Raw genomic sequence first — 14531 nt, forward strand, 5'->3', positions numbered from 1 at the left:
AGTGGCCAAAAAGGAGTTTGCGCCAGGTGCATTCTGGGAGTTGAAGTCCGCACCCCCAAGGACCATCACAGAACTTCTGGACCCTTGGGGTGAGCTGTGGACCCCAAAAGAACCTTAAAAGAACATCTGGGTGAAGCCCCAGAAGTTTGGAAAAGATTGGAGAATTTTTGAAAAAAAGCTCCATAAAGTGACCGACCCGACGCGGAAATTCTAGCCGGCTTGCCTCAACCGCGACCCGGCCTGACTTCGTGGTTCGTCCCGGTAAAGAAAAACATCCAAAAAAGAGACTAAGTCCGAACGTAAAAAGTTGACTGGGACCTCCCAGCCATCGTATCCGAGAAGGGCTCCATGGACGTCGGATCAAGATCCAGGTTTACCCCGGTCGAAGGATTTTCATCTCGAAAAAACGACTAAGTCCGAAGGTAAAAATCACCACCGAGGAAACCGACTTCGCGTATCCGGACAAGGGCTCCAGGAGGTCGGATTCAACTGGCAGGTTCGTCCCGGGGAAGAAAAACATCAAAAAAGAGACTAAGTCAGAAGGTAACTTTTTAACCGAGGCCTCCCGCGACTTGTAGCCGAGCAGGGCTCCATCGCGGTCGGCCTGAAAGTTTGACTTTGCCCCGGTCCTGGTGCAACCAGATGACCCGATTGGCGCTTTTTGTTTCTAAGCGCTAGAAAATAATAATACTTTAAAAATTCATATCTCCGGTTCCCCTGAACCGATTTTAATCGTTTTTGTGTCATTTTAAAGATAAAAATATTGCTAGGTGTAGGTACCTACCTGCCCTACCAATAACCCATTTTCCAACAAAATCAAACAAACTAAATCAGTGACCATGGCCTTTGATCAACAAACCATCTGTAGAAAGTCTTGACTGGAAAGTGAAAGAATTTACAAAGTGATCAAGGACTGCTATCTTTCCATCCCATGGAGTGATATACTGGCATCTTCTCTGCTATGGAAGACCAAAACAACTGGTCACAACTATGATGTGTAAATTCAATATATTGAATCACAGACTGGTTGGTGATTTGTCAAACTTTTAGTAACTGTTTACAATGCACACGTCATCCCCATAACACAAAGGGCACTCATTTGGAGTCTACAGGGAACTACAGCTATAGACACAATAAAAGAGGTGCTTGGATTTAGGATCTCTAGTAGAGTTAAAACTCTGAGATTAGATTCCAATCGTCCAACATAGGTGTCTTACAAGCAACTGTCATATTGATTTTTGATTTTTAAAATTAAGAGGAGCATAACTCGCTGGCAGTCGTATTAACGGGTCGAAATGGAAGCGTTATCAACGCAAAATCTAAGTGGTGGGAAAAATGGTTACATTTGATTATGATCATTTAGATGCTTTCTTGAGGTTTAGATCTATTGTGAAACAGAATATACAACACAATGACTATTAACAGATGTCTAGAATTTAGAGAAAAGAAAACTAGGGCTCACCGTATTTAGTATTAGATTTCAGTGGCCACAGGAATGCAAAGTAACATGGGGAGTGGGGTTGTGTATAAAGATGGAAAGCTTTTCTTCTTGCTTCGGTGGAGGCATCTTCCTATTTTATTGGCCATTGAGATGGTATTCGAGCCCCCTGCGGCATGCCTAATCACCGTGGTTGCACTAACAACGCTCGTCCATATTCTTTCTGATTAGGAACATTTGAGAACTATGTTGTCCACTTAAATGAATATTCAATACTGTGAAATGATGTACTTATCGATGGTATTTTAGCTTATATTTTAAACATTGATAAAAAACATATGTATTAAAGTGAGTCGGTGTTTTATAAAGCAGTTAATTCTGAACCAGAGTGGATAACTGGTAAAATAAAAAGCGATACTTTTCTCTGCTGTATGTTTTTAAAAAGGAAGTTGTTGTGAAACATATGCATTTTATATGTTCTATGTAAAGTAAACAACATTTTACATGAACAAGCACATACTGAATTTTGGAAGTTTTATTGCTGACATGTTTTTACGGATATTGTTAGTAGAGCAGTGATTTGTGTAATCAAAATTATAGGAGCTGTAGCCTCCTAGATTAGAGGGGGAACGGGGCCTGTTTTTTAACTGTCACTCTCACCGACGCATTTGTGTCGCATGTTTTATCATCGAGTCTTCGTCGAGCAAACTTAAACGTATACCGGACGGACTCAACCCCACCCTTTGGGGGAGCACTTCGATATTTTAAAGGAACACTTTACTGGAATTTGGAAAAAAACAGAAAGTTAAAAGGCTTCTGGGCGTCCCCTCCATAAGGCCGTTTTACTCTATGGACACCCAGAGACAGGTTAAAAGGACAAAAGGTTGGATGTACAAAGAGAATCAATGTCTCCAACATCCATGGGTCAAGACGTTTCAGCTGTTAGTTAACGCATATAGGTCATCCAGCTTTAAGCTTTCATCAGAACCTTACAGGTCCTCAGTGATATACTTGGCTCCTCAACCTGCATTTCACCGCATTCATATCATGCACACACCTATACATCGACAAAACCAAATTCTTGGTTGCCGGGTACTTCCTACGTTTGGAGTTTCTGAAAAACAAAACACATTTTTAACCTGATTGTAAAAGTCAGGTTTCTCCTCACTGGTGTGATTTGTGATTTACTACACTATGTGGCACTCAAACAAAAATACTTTTTTGTGTTGTAAAAAGTCAGTGATTTTCATGTCTATAGAATAAACACCCATTCTGAAACTCACTCTACCACATTCTTGTGTAGTCTACTCATAACTGTACAACAACCAAGTCATCCAAATCTTACTGACTTCACATCACGTCTACCTTAATATTCAGTTACCTGTATCTTAGAGTCGGCAGAAGCTTTACCATAAGGCCTGACAGTATGATGAATTTAGAGGTACATCATTTTAAGAGTTTCTATTTAGCCCCATGAGAAGCTACAGGGAGACCGATCTGTGTGTCACACACTAGAAAACAAATAGGTAAACAAATGGAAAGAAGCTATCTCAGCAGTAGTTGTAAGTTGTGTGTTGTAAGCCAATCATTTAGTGAATATATAATGCCAAAGAAAAGCTGGACAGGTGTCCTACTCACGTCATCAAGGATCCAATCCAGCTGTAAACCTATTTAGTTCATTCAACTCTGTAGAATAACTCTAGACAAGTATGGCCTTTGTTGCTACAATGGTAACATGTAGATGTGGCGATGCTGCTTAACGGTACATGTTTGTGTGCACACTGAGCTATGTTATAATAGTGGTTTTGCAGTGTGGCAGTGACTTTCATGCTGGGTAGGTTGTGTGAGGGTGTTTTGTTTGTGTTCATAGTATCATAGGTTGCATTTAGTAAAGTTCATCAGCTACATGTTGCCATTAGCACTGTAAAGTGGAGGAGGGTGAGGGTTAGTGTGGTAGTTTTGTGTCAGTGGTTTTCAAAGGGGGTGTGGGTTTTACACTACACATTTTCTTTCTGTTCGCTACATTTGATTAGTTTCCAAGCATTGCATCCTTTTTAGGTCACAGGTTTAGTGTATGGCAGATCTCATGTCCTTTCAAAACATAAGCAGGACGCAGCACACAACATATGGAAATGGACTTTGTGTCAGCACCTCCAGCTATAAGCTTGTTTGGTTAAGCCTCCTTTGGTCATTGGCTTTCTACGTTTTTGGTCTGGTTTCAGTATCAACCCAAGGCATTCTGCGCATTATGAACTTTATTTTTATTTATCATTTGGATCCTGATTCATTTTTAGCTTGTGCAAACATGTTTTGTAATCATTCAAGCAGCAGAGGAACACCCACTCCATGCTAGTTTTCCTCTTTCCTATTTAAGACTCAGTCTTGTAGCTCTCCTGACCTTGATTTATCACACTTCCTCCCTTATGTCTGGTGTATTAGGACTCGGTGCAGCACTTCTTAATGCTACTCTGTCACTGTGAGTCCTTCCTGCTCAGAACCTCAGCCCTTTACTTGCTGCTCTCTTTGAGGTACTTTGCCATGTCTCCTCCCTCCCAGACGACCACAGCGACTACCAGGTAAGGTGATCGTCCAAAAGGGGATGGGGGTGTTGAGTGTTGTGTGCATGAATGGGTGTGTGTGTGTGTGTGTGTGTGTGTGTGAAAGGAGGGGGGTGGGGGGTGTTGTGTGTGTTTGTGTGCGTGCAAGCATCTGTGTGTTTGTGTGAATGCGTGTATTCGGGGGTGGGAGTAATATGTGTGCGGGTATTCAGGGGTTGTGTTGTGGCCGTGTGTGCATGTGTGTGTGAATGAGTTAGCATGGATGTGTGCGTGTATGTATGAAAGTGTGGTTTGTGCGTGGATCGGGGGTTCAGTACGAGGACTGGGGGGCGTTGCTGCTTGGGGGGTGGGGGGATTCTGATTGGGTTGGGCTCCAACATGAAGAGGATGTTGGGGAGTCTTGTTGTGGCAACAGGAATTAGTATTCTTGTCGCCAGTATCCTTACTGCTAGGGATTTCGCCTCTGGGCTGCCGCCACGAAATCCCTGGTGGTAAGGATACTCATTATACTGCAGGCGGTGTTAGGTGGACCTCCGGGTCGAAGGTGGTCAACCTTCAGCCAGGTGGTGCCAGCCCCCAGGCGGTACAGGCGGTGAACTGGCTGTGATGCAGCCAGTTCACTGACTCAATCATTATTTGGCGGTCCTGCACCGCCACGCTGTCGGTGGTCTTACCGCAACCGCAGGCATGGTGGTGCAGGACCGACAAGGTCATAATGACCACCATAGTGTTTTGCCATTCACAATATGGTGTTAGTGCAGCCGAGAATTGGCTGTCACCCTTGACATCGCAATGTTGATTTAATTTTGATAATTGCGAAACATAATGTGTGAATTAATTTTAAATCAATGTAAAGTGGTGCACTTGAGTCCATAATGAAGTGTTCTCACTTGAGTGTTAGGAAAAAATGTATTGTGTGGTATGACCACATTAATTGAAATGTAACTATTGATTATGATCTTATAACGACTTTCACGTTATTTGAGAGGGTTTACCTTTAAAACGACAATGATTTTCATAATATGTGTGTATTAATGTTGTTAATTAATGTTGAGCAGTGTAGTTCTCCATCATATTCACCTATATGTATTAACATTTGTTTATATCAAGTGTAACATGAAATGAAATTATGAAGAGTGTTCAACATGTATATTAATTGTAGAATTAATGCTGTGCAGCATAATGGGAAACTAAACGTGCCTTTATTAAAAATTAGCATTACTAGGCCTAAATTTTCCTAACGTGAGAAACTGTTTTCCATTTCTAATAATAATGTGTCATTTCATTGCAGGTGTTTTCTCATGAAATGTTAGTTTGGAAATAGATGTGCTATTGTTTTACTCATAGAGAGTCTGAGAAAACAAACTTGGAGAAGGGACATGGAGAGACAGAGAATGTGAAGACTGCCACTATTCATGCATGTTGCAAAGTCGTACATGAGACCAAGGACAACCACCTTCCCAAGATGGTCTGGGGAATGCAGAAGAATGGTTCAGGTTTATTTTACAATTTGAGGAAAATGAATCACGTGATAGCCTGATTAATAGACACTACCAAAGTGACTAATCACTGTACTAACTAGGACTTTCACCAATCAACACTAAGGTGGATTTCTGGGACTTGAAGAGGTACAGACCTCTTTTTCACTTCCCTGCATTTTCCCCATGCTTTGCTAAATGCGACTTAGGCATATAGCTGACCCTCCGAGAAGACTCTTGACTGTGCTTCTGAAAAGCTGACACAATCCCTTTTTACTTACTTTTGCCTTTATTAGTTAGTTTCTTTTTGCCCCAGATGACCTTTGTCCAGATTCTTTTTGTTCTATATTTGCCCCCATGTTCTGTAGTCCGACAGATGGTTCCGACTTCCACTAATGTGTAAAAGAAATGACTAGCGCTTATTTTTGGAGCACCAAATTCTTCTATTGCTATTCTGTATTGTGGACACTGAATGTTTGATTTGCCTTACGCTGACTTGATTACAGTTTTTTTTTCAATTTTGGCTACCCAATGGTAATATTGTTTCTTTACAGTATTTACCGATGATTTGTTTACATTAATCTGAGTGTTAACCTGTAATAAAACCATATAACTTTTTTTCTGATTTGGGTTTTCAGTGTGCGGCCAAATTGGTCATAATGCAAATTAATTGTTGATTGATTTTTTAATTTTTTAATTAAACTATTGCCCTCATTTGTATAATCAAAACGCTGAAGGAGCTCAATGTGGAGAGACCCCAGTAATGACCTTCACCCCTCACCAAGGAAGGCGAAAAGAGAAACCAAGACCCTGCCACTCTCCCAAAATAGCTCACAAGCCTCACAAACAAAGCCGCTATTATGGGAGTCCTTTATACAATCCTCTGAGAATCTCCCATTAATAGGTTTGTCCACTTAAATACATAATCATTGGACAATTCTCTTCCCATGATCTGCAAGGTTTGACTCATTTATAACCCTACCGCGACTTATACCAATTTTCCCATACCTTCTAAAACCTAGTCCTCTTTGTTAGGGGACCATTATGGCCTATGAACTGAAGATAACCATTCCCATAAGGTTGGAGGGAAGGGGAGTACCCACTTCAAATATATTTCTCGACCTGCCAATAATATTTAAAGTAGCAGTTTTTGGTTCTCATATAGTTTTATCAGTAACTCCCCACCATCCGTGGTCCAAAGATTATCAGTGCCAGGTTTACCTTAAATTCTGGACCCGTAACCTTACAAACTTCTTTCCAATGGATCTGGATATTGGGGCATTGCTAAAACATATGGACATCATCCGCCTTTTCCTCGCCACACCACACTTGGGGCACTTTTTCACATCTTGTCCTCCCAGAATCGCCACTTTTTCAGCATCCAATATATCCTGTGTACTGTAGACAAATGGTTTTTCAAGAGAGGGTCAGATTTAGCTGACAACCAAAGAGTAGACATCAATACTTGCCATAAGGTTTTGACATCCAGCAACGGCAGGTCCCTTCCCCAGATCTCTGATGGCAGGTTAAAATCTTCTTCTCCGGCATATACTAGCATCCAATACCACTTCGAAACCTCTTTACATTGGGGCAATCTTCCTTGCAATTTCTCCTTCCAGATACTATTTCCTTTCCCATATTTATGTTATCCCTTTATCCAGCTTTGGAGCTTTTAGGACTTGAATTTAGATAGGATACCCTCTGTAAATTCTGACGGGGACTCCCAGGGTAGAAATGAGCTGTTTTGTAGGATTTGATCCCATTTGTTTATTCACCTTTCCACCAGAGGGGTTGACAGCTTATTTTGGAGACTTTAAGGATTTTCCACAGAGATTCATATTGATGCAGAACTGCTATAGTAAGGTATTCCTAATGCCCATCTAACTTGATATCAGAGATTGCAAGCTGCCTCCTTTATCTTCAGCCTGACCTTTTTAAAGTACCTCAGGTATCCAAACTTAAGAAGGAAATGGTCCCCTTCCATGGGCAAGCATTTTGTCATGACTTTAAGAAGAAAGGGTAAAGGTGGAATTATCTAGGAGCAAATCTCTGATATTCTTTAATTGGAAAGCCCCACAATATGTATATAAAGCAGGGCTTGCCATACCCCCATACTGTTTTTTTCCTGCGTAATTTCCTCCACACTATTCTCTACACTTTTGAGGACCATATGAAACTACTCAGCTCCACCTGTAGTTTCTTAAACCACGTCAAATTAAATTCTAGTGGTATTGCGTTAAAAACAAAAGCGAATTCTGGGAGTATTGACATTTTCAGGATATTTAATTTTCCTAGAAAATAAAGTGGAAGGCCTCCCCACAACATTAGTAACTACCTGGTTGCTGTTGCTATCTTGTTGAAGTTGCCGTGGGCTATTTTGTTTAAGTCGTTCATCACCTGAACTCCAAAATACCTTATTTTCTGCTTTACAAGTGGGCTATTGCAAGAAGTCCATTTGCATAATTTCATTTTATTTGTTGATTAACACGGTAGCCAGAGACCTTTCCGAAGTCTTTCAGAGTACTCAGAATCATTGAGAGTGAGCCAGCCAGAGCTCTTGTGTACAACATTAAATCGTCAGCGTACAATGCCAATTTCTTCTACCCATTGCTTTCAAAGTGGATAATGCTTTGGTTTGCCCTGATGTTATTTACCAAAGGCTCCATATATAAATTAAAAAGCAAAGGTGAGAGTTGACAACCCTGATGAGTCCCTCTTCTAATATTGATCTGCTTGTTGAAATTAATGATCACCAATATCTTCGCAACTGGATTTTTATATAGGGACCTAAAAGCTCTTGAAAAGACATCGCCCAGTTCATGTTGGTTTATCACACATTGCAAAAAGGACCAGCTTACCCTGTCAAAGGCCTTGGCCATGTCAAAAGTGAGCCCCACCAACAGGAGTGTGTCTTTAATTGCCAAATCTATAGCTCTGATCAGGTCATGCATCAATTCATAGAGTTGTCTCCCCTTAACAAAACAATTTTGATCTTTGTGTATTAATTGTCCAATCACCTTCTCCAATTGCTTCACTAATATCTGGGTATAGATTTCATATTCTGTAATTAGAAGGGAGATCACCTATATGATAGTCTGTTTTTAGAAGGGAGATCACCTATATGACTCACATAACTTAAGATCTTTGGTTTTAAAATTAAAACGATGATGGCCTCATCCCAGGAACTTGGTGCATCTTGTCCTTTTGCAAGGGATGCATTTAAGACTTCTACCAAGACAGGGCCCAATTCATCTTTCAATATGATATATAGATCATTTGGTAAGCTATCAAGACCGGCTGCCTTCCCACTTTTTAGTTTCCTTGTTGCATTGGACGTCTCTTTGATACTAATCACTCCATTCAACTCGTACGTTAATTCGTCTTGTATAGCCGGGATGGCAATTCCACTAAGATAGTTCTTAATCTGCCCTGACGTCACAACCAAATCTTCTGTATACGATTTTTGAAAAAAAAAGATAAAGACCTGTTTTATTTCGCAATCTTCTGTGCACATACTACCAATATCTTCATTCTGAACGGCTTTTATGATCTTCTGGTCTGCTCAACCTTTGTTTTCCAAGCTAATAATTTGCCACACTCCTCGCCATATTCATAATGGGACAGGTTACTTGTTTCCCATTTTTTCCTGATTATTACATCTAGGTCATTTGCAAGATCAGCCCTTACACCCTTTATCTGTTTCTCAATCTGTACTAGGTCTTGAGCATTATAATTCAAGTCAGCCCCCCCCAATAGCCTCTGGATTGTAGATTTCATATTTCTTATCTTTTCTTTTGCTTCCTTACACTGATCTCCAGCTAAAATAATTAATCTCTACCTAATAAAAGCCTTATAAGTACCCCAAACAATGTGTGTGGGGGCCGAACTACTATTTAACTGGAAGAAATCTCTTGTCTCTTGCTTCAAATGATCTGTTACCTGATGGTCTAAAAAAAAGTACTCAATTTATCATCTATCTCGGAGAGGCATGGGATTTACCCAAACTAAGCTGTAAACTAACCGCTGAGCGACAGGTGGTCCGGAATATGTTCCACTTTTTAAATATTTCTGCTTAATTTTATGTCTACTAAAAATAAATTGATTCTAGAATAATGTCAATATGTTTTATTGTGAAAAGTAAACCTTTGACAATTCCTCCCCTTCAACCTCCAGATATCAACAAGGCCTATATCTTCCAATATTTGCCTTACTAAGGCTCTCATTTTAGGTGAATTAGTCATAGTTTTTATGGTGGATTTATCTAGGACTGGATCTATGAATACATTAAAGTCTCCTCCTAATATTATCAGAAGTTTGATCTCTGGTAGTTGATTGTATAGGGCTTGCAGTTGGGCAGAATCATCTGTATTTGGCCCACAATAGCCCACTAACGCATACCAGAAGTCATGAACTTTCACCTTAATAATCAGCTATCTTCTTTTTGGGTCTGTTATCAGCTCTCCCATCATGACCATATTGGAGTTCTTAAATAGGATTGCTATCCGCTTAACACAATACGTCTGGCTAGTGCAGGTATACTACCCTACCCATTTTTGTTTCTTTATTATATCCTCCCACTCTGCTCTTAATAGGTGAGCCTCCTGAAGCATTATCACTTCATCATCCACTAGTGTCAAATATTCAACATTTTTATCTCCTTCTATTTTTAAGTCTAATACCATTAATGTTCCCAGACAACACTTTTAATGGAGCCATAACTGACATCCTTGACATGTTACCCTGACAGTAAAGGCCTGTTCCATAACAGCCTGAGCTCCATGATAAACCTACAAGTTTTGAAGTTACAAATGAGGCTTACATTCTTTTTCTTTTTGTTCCACATGCTCCCCCATCCGGTGTTTAAAAATCGTGCGAAAACCCTGATGAGTCAGGTACCCTTCCTACTTACCCTGGGGAACCCTCCTTGTAGCCATTAGATAGTTATGTGCGTGGCCTTGAAATTCAGTATTTCATACATATCTTCAGAGATTGTTAGAAACTCTCAACTGAAAATGGTAATCTTGCTTCCTACGGGGTTAAATCGGGTTGCTCTCCCCAACATACATATAGCTCTTAACTAGCACTTGGTTCTTGCTCTCCCTCAAACCACCTGCTGATTATTTTGTCTCGACAGTGACCCAGGGAGTTTGAATGTGAGTACATACTTCGCGTTACGTTTGTCATCAAATGCGACAAAAAATAAATAGCTGCATTCAATAAGATTAAAACCAGACCATCTCTACACTTCGACTTGAGGGGAATTGGCTAGAGACACCTTCATGAGCTTGCAGTTATTGTTTCTTAATTTAATGAAACTGTCTGCTCTCAAGACAGGTGAAACAGACAGCGCGTCTTAGTTTGCAAAGCCCATAGGTTTGTCTTTTAACTGAAAATGCAAGCTGTAACTATTGGTTTTGCCAATCCTTGTTGAAAATGCTTCCCTTAAATGAACTGTCTAGTGAATTGTGTCGCAATGCTTCTCAAAATCTAAGCAGACATCGTTCAACAAAGTACCATTCTAGAATTCCTATTGTTGATGATTGTTAGAGATGCAAGACCAGGTAAAAATAACAGTTTTCTTATCTTCAGTGTATTGCCCCTTAAAGCTCAAGACTAGATTTGATTGAGAACTGTGGACATGGATTTAAACACAGCTGGCACGGTGGCTGCGATTAAAAAACATTTTATTTACAGTTGCTAATAGAAAATGCAGGAAAAGAGCAAAACCTTAGTTCCAATGCATACATGTAAGTCTCTCACCTCTCACCTAGTCCTGTTCATTTCTTCTCTTTAGCAGGTGATGTCCTCTCCACAATGAGACCTCCTCCCACCTATGGTGACCCTTGGAAAAAAGGACTAGGTAAGTATTATGTGTTTTTTTTAATGATAATTCTTAGATCCTTCCTTCTCCTCCCCTATGTTTTGTTCTCTGTTTTTATATTTCTGTGCACTTCTTTATTTTAGAAAGTCCAGGCTCTTTTACTTCTTTTGAACTTGTGCTTCTTTTATTTATAGAGGGGGGCACTGGAATTATATAATCATGCAGCTGCTTTGTTTTCTGCATAATTATGGATTTGCTGCATTTTCCACATAATTCATCAACTGCTACATAATATGCAGATTGTACCAGCAAAATTTTGTTCATAGCTCAACTGGATCAAAAGTTACTAAAACGCTACAATGTTTTGCCATGCAGTAGAATGCTGTTCGCAGATGTTGATTGGTCACATTTCAGTTGCTTTAAGTGTTACTAATGAGGAGAAACCTTTGGCCAGCAATGTTAACTTGTGTAAGAATGATAAAATAGTGAAGTAATACTATCACAAAATGTGCCACATTACGCCACATAATTTGCCTTTATTTGCTTTCTAAATTAACTGTGCGTCCTAATTTGGTCCTCCCCTGTTGTATAGTTCCGGTGATCCCGTTTACAGGCTTTGGCAACTTCTAAGTTTGCTGTCCCAGTCAACCTCTCAGGCTGCCATGTCTTCTAGCAGCCACTGTTTTGTATCTACAGTGCTTTATATCCATTTTCTCTGGACACCCACATTAGCTAGCCACTGTCCTGAACTGTGGAAGATAAGCAGGGTTTTTCTGTGAGTATGGGCTCCACCACTCCTCAGCTTTGGCTTCCTCCACATCCTCTCTGCTGCTGTCTCTTTCCCCATCAGGTGGTATGGGATTTCACAGTTCCTGATTGTGGTGTAATTCTCAACAGCCTCATAGTTGTTGGAGATCATGCTTGTGTCCCAGTTCTCAATAGTGTTGAGGTTCCTGCTCAGAGCAGTGTCCTGCAGTCCTCTCCTCGTAATTCCTTCTTGATAAACAGTGGTTGGTTTTTCTTTCCTTTTTTATCCCTCTGGAGTCTGTCTTTCCTTTCACTTCTAGTCTAACTTCTGTTCCCCTATTTCTAGTCTTACTTCTTAATCTCTGGTTGAGCTTGTTTTGTTTTTTCTACTCCAGATACTTCCAGAGCCCACCTGGACGAAGTGAAATCCTGAACAAAACTGGGATCAGGTAAGTCTACCCTGCTAAATATCTTCTCCCCTGAAATTCTTCCATTCTGGAACAACAAATGTTGGAAAGCTGGATAAAAAGTCAATGTTTGTTTGTACCTTCCCTAGGCTATGTCTACTTTGGAATCTTAAGTGTTGAAGTGAAAGGAATCACCTTAGAATGCAAAAGCTGATTGTTTCACTTTTTGGCAAGTTCAAAGGACATGATACATGTAAAGCAGTGGATCTTAATCTTTTAACTTCTGTGGACCCCCAATTAAACATTAGTGGAACTTGAGGACCCCCACTGAATCATTATTGGAATCTGGTGACCATTACTATATCATTACTCAAAGCCAGGTCTAAGCATTATTGATTATTTAAACTGCAAAACAATAAACAATAAATACAGAAGCAAGCATTAATCAAACAAAAGGACAAATTATCACATATTTTATTTTATTCACAAATGTTGGACATGGCCCTTTTTACAGGGACATCCCCAAACGTTTTGCCTTCCTCCTCCTATTTTTTCTGACCCTTTTTGTTGAAGCTAGGACTCTCGGCACTTTACCACCACTGCTCAGTGCTAAAGTGCATGTGCTCTCCCTTCTAAACCTGGTGTTAATGGCTTACATATAATTGGCACATATAATTTACCTGTAAGTCCCTTGTACAGTGGTATCCCTATACCCAGGACCCATACATTAAATGCTACTAGTGGGCCTGCAGAGCAGTTTGCACCACCCACAAAAGTAGTCTTTTCAACCTGTCTCAGGCCTGCCTTCACAGGGCCTGCATGCACAGTTTCTGCCACAGGGACCTGGAATCTCAATTTACATGCCAGGCCTTGAACTCCCCTTTTACTACACATGAGTCACCCCTAAGATAGACCCTAGCTAGCCCTATGGGCAGGGTCCTGTGTATGTAAATGGTAGGACACATGTCTTTATGTACTACATGTCCTGGTAGTGCCAAACGGTCTATTTCGTTTCTCACTCATGTGAGAGTTGCTTCTCTCACAGGATTGAATTGGAAATGCCCTAATGTATGTCTATGTGGTATTGTCTGATCTATGACGGGTGGCGTTGGCATGTTTGGTATGGATGTAATTGTAGTGAGAAATGCTGCTTACTGGTGTATGTGGAAGTTTTATTACCAGTATAGAAATGCCACTTTTAGAAAGTGGGCATTTCTCTGTGCTTATGACTGGTGTTTTTCAGCTTGATTCCAATCTACCTCTGGGGCAGAGTAATAGCTGGACTTTGTGCATACTTTTCAGACAGCCTGTACACAGGGAGGGTGGAGGTATCACAAGAGTGCATCTGCATACTGAATGGTCTTCCTTGTCTGGGAGAGGTAGAGGCAGGTCTGACACAAAGGGCTTGTTTACCCCCTACTGATGCCTGGAGCCAGTGCTGGAGGAGAAAAAGGACATTCAGGGAACCGATTAATGGTCGTTGGATCCCCCTCTCCTCTTGTTGTGGAAGCTGCACAAAATGAGTGTAAATACAGGGGCTTGTCCCCCACATTGAGATAGCACATTTGGACTTGGGACTGAACCTCTGCTACAGGGACTGCCTGGCTGCACAAGAGACACTTCTCGACTGCTCTTCTTTTGCTGGCCTGCTGCCTAGTGGCTGCTGAGTGGCCTAAATGACTCATCTGAATGTTGCCCTGATGTAAGCCTTTCTCCTCACTCTGGACTACAAAGGTTCTGTGGGGCAGCTACAGGGAACCGCCACTGGAACTTCTTGTTGGGTGTGCTGACCTGTCTGCCCCCGTATTTCCTCCGGGCGCCCAGCATGTGGGGAGCACTGCGTCCCACTCCTTGGCCTTTTTTAACAAAAACTAGCGCAAGAGGAGCACTTTACCATTTTGAACTAGCGAGTGAAGAGTTCTTCATTTGGTTATTTTCCCACAGCGCATGAGGAGCGCTGTGTCATCTCCATGGAACACGAAGTATGAGTAAGGAGCCAGGGAGCCAGCACTGTCAAGCACACCCACTAAGGCGCCCCGGGGGCAGAAGCCGGCAGCTACTCGGAAGGCCAATCACTGCCAC

The sequence above is a fragment of the Pleurodeles waltl genome, chromosome 10 (genome assembly GCF_031143425.1).
Source record: "Pleurodeles waltl isolate 20211129_DDA chromosome 10, aPleWal1.hap1.20221129, whole genome shotgun sequence".
Lineage (NCBI taxonomy): Eukaryota > Metazoa > Chordata > Amphibia > Caudata > Salamandridae > Pleurodeles > Pleurodeles waltl.